Source organism: Bison bison, unplaced genomic scaffold (assembly GCF_000754665.1).
Source record: "Bison bison bison isolate TAMUID 2011002044 unplaced genomic scaffold, Bison_UMD1.0 scf7180017848299, whole genome shotgun sequence".
Taxonomy (NCBI): domain Eukaryota; kingdom Metazoa; phylum Chordata; class Mammalia; order Artiodactyla; family Bovidae; genus Bison; species Bison bison.
In genome coordinates, this window is record NW_011478872.1 from 14,040 (window position 1) to 17,510 (window position 3,471).

The window sequence follows — 3,471 nt, forward strand, 5'->3', positions numbered from 1 at the left end:
ACACTTTTGGTTGTCACAACTGGGGAAGGAGGGCCGTGCTGCTGGCATGTAACAGACAAATCTAAGCAAAATAATCTCATAAAAGGACATACATGCATTTATTTGAAACTTTATTATATAAATTTTCATTTCTTTTAAAGATTACAAAACCTGTTCTGTGACAGGAATACAAGCAATATTGTTCCAGGATTATTCGTGGATACATCTGAAAGAGCTTAGATTATACATTAATAGTATGATTTGAAAACTTCCCAGATTAGACTCTTAAGTAAAACAATTTAAAATACTCAGTGATATTTAATCCTTTACAAGCATTTCATAATCATGGCAGCAGTGCCAAGCATCTGATGAGATTTAACCACCAATAAAAGGTACAATACATATAAACTCATGATATGGTGTCATGGGCTTCTGGCATGCCTTACTAGAGAGAAACTAGTATAAAGTAAAATCATATATAAGAGTATAAAAATATTTGTGACTTTTTTCTTTTTTAAAAACTGTTTAAGTAGATACCCACCCCTTTCCCACCCATGGCCAAAAATGCAAAATAATTACATCCCTTAGGTGTATACCTTCCCTTTTGCTTAGGGTAAGAGTTAAGATAAACGTAATACAGGTATATAATCTTAAGAGTTAAAAACTCATCACCCATAATTATTAAGGATGCTAAGGAATGGCAATACCTTGAAGCTTTTTTTTTTTTAATTAAAAAAGAAAGCCTTAGATGGTAAACTACACTTAGAGAAACGCAAACCAAAACCTTTGTCCTTATGCCCTTGCTTTATATTTTAAAGTTCTACTTTAAGTACTTGTTTGAAAAACTCAGTATACAGTTCACTCAGTACTATAGTGATAATAGGAGTAAAGATTTTCACTTCCATTAGATATTGAACTAATCTACTTAGAGAGGACTATTACAGCAACTCTCTTCTCACATACATTTACATACATTGTACTCCAATGGTATGTGCTCTAAAGAGGTTTTCTTGAGGTTTACACCTCTGTTTAGTCTCTAAAAATTTTCCTTTCCACTAATCTCTATTCAATGTCATATACTTTGCTAGTTGCTCTGGGAGAAGTCATGGACATTTAAACAGCTTATCATGCACTTCAAGGTTATATGGCAAAATAATGAGGAAAGTGCCTTTAGAGGTAGGAAGTAGGCTCTCATCCCAACCCTTGGTATGCCCTGTTATGAACAGTTAAAAGACTGGAATCAAAGTGGTAAATGTGAGACAGATTGTAATACAAGGCTTAAGAAAATTAAGTTGACTTTGCTACTAGAATTCATTGAGAACACTCAGTCACATTGGAACCAGTTACAGGTCATTCGATCACACAGAATACAGCAGTGTCAAAAATATATAAAGCGCACTGTAGATACAAAATCTTCTTGGCCATCCATATTTAGTTATTATCATTCTGTAGACTCTTCACTAGAAAAAGTGGTTAAGCATGGCTCTGCAGAACACCACAGTCCCAAGAAAACAAATTAAAAAAAAAAAACAAAAACAAGCAAATTTCATTCCTTCATTAATTGGTCTCCACTAATGGTCACTTGGGGAGACCAGCAAAATGTAAGCAATCTGGAGGTGAAGAGAGGGCTGTTTTCATTAAGTGAAATAAAAATGCTGAGTTAAGTCAACTTATCTGTGAATTAAATAAGGCTCAAAGTATACATCCAGTTTGTTAGTCACATGGAAGTGGACCTTTCAGAAGACAGAGCTCTAGCACTAGTTGGAACCCCCTGGTTTAAGCACCAAGGTCAGCTATGGAACTCATCGTATTTGTTAATCACAGAAAGCAGACCTTTTCTGACCATTTACATTCCTGAGATATCTGTCCTAATGCCTTTGTAAATTTCAAATGCTCGATACCACCATAAGAGAGAATTTTCTCTATAAAATATAGTCAAGCAACCTGAAAATTTTCAGCTCATGTATAAAGGCCAGGAAGTTGAGAAAAATTACAGCCATGTTGAAGTGTGTACTGCTGGCTTTTGTGGTGATGTACATTTGTACTAAGCCCCCAAATCGTGAATGCTTTTCTGCTGTCACCTGAGGCTGGATGTACCCTAGTGCTTTTCCTACCCAACCCATTGTGCCCAATCATGAAGCCTTTCCTGAGCTGAGGGTACAAGGTACAGCTAACAGACTAGCCCCACTTCCCATGATGTTCTCTTGTCCCAACAGTAACCATTTCTTAAAAATAGTTGGGAAAAGGTTGACCCAAACCAGCTCCTTGTAGCCCACTGTGTGTGAAATGCGGAATCTCTACTGCATACACACCACACCCTCTCCAGACACTCACCAAGTGACTTTTCCCACATGTCAGTCTCCAGCCTCACAGCATCCCAACTTTGTGCCTTGTCAAAATTATTATATTTTTGGACTTTTGGGGTTGCTTGCAAATAAATGAATCTATATCAAATCTGCTAAAGTGAAGAGTCTATTGTACTTAGAAGACATGTCTATGAATTAGGAACTGAAATTACTTATACAAAAAGTTCAGAGGACAAAAAACTTACCTTAATTTAGCATCATCGCTTGAAAGGGAAGATAGAAAATACATGGTACAGTGTAATCCAGATTTTCCAGTATGTGCTTGGTAATGTTAAATTCAACCTACCATTCTGGATTATTTTGGATTATAAGCTAAGAGGAGGTTTGTGAAAGTGGCCTGTTAGTTTAGTTCCTTCTTTCATACTGAAATATCCTTCAGACTGAACTAAAACCTCCTGGGAAGTAACCAGCAGCACTAATGGGAAAGGGCCTCACTCCAATTGTAGGGCCCAAGAGAAACTGGACTTGAAGAAATTAATGGAAAGGTTATCCCAGCAGAGGCACTACATTTAGAGCACATTGTTGGCCAAGTTTGTCTGCTCTAAGTCAAAGGCAATAGGAACACCAGAATCACAGATGAAATAAAGTATGAACTGCTTTTTAGGCAGAAGGCCTTCAGTTTTGTGAACATATAACCAGTTATCTCCAATAAAACTGGCAGCTCTTCTAGGCAGAGAAGGCAAAGAAGGCATTCATGTACCAGCAGAGGACTGCTCCAAGAACTATAGTTTTTGAACAACTCAGCACATGGTCATGTGATAATATGAGGGGAAGGCAGCACGGTGTTATGAGGGAAAGAAACTGAATGGGAAGTTAAGGATTCTAGTCTTTGCTCTGGGTCTCAGGTTCTTTACATGCAATATGAGAAAGTTGGACTAGACAATTTATAAGGATTTACACATTTACTTCTGGTTTTAAAAGACTGATTAACAATACACCTAAGCACTTATGAAATAGCATCAGTGTCAAAAATCTGAAAAGATCCATTTTCTGCCTAGAATTACATAAGTGACAACAATTTGGGATGACTGGAAATGGCAACCCACTCCAGTACTCTTGCCTGGAAAATTCCATGGACTGAGGAGCCTGGTGGGCTACAGTCCATGGGGTCACAAAGAGTCGGACA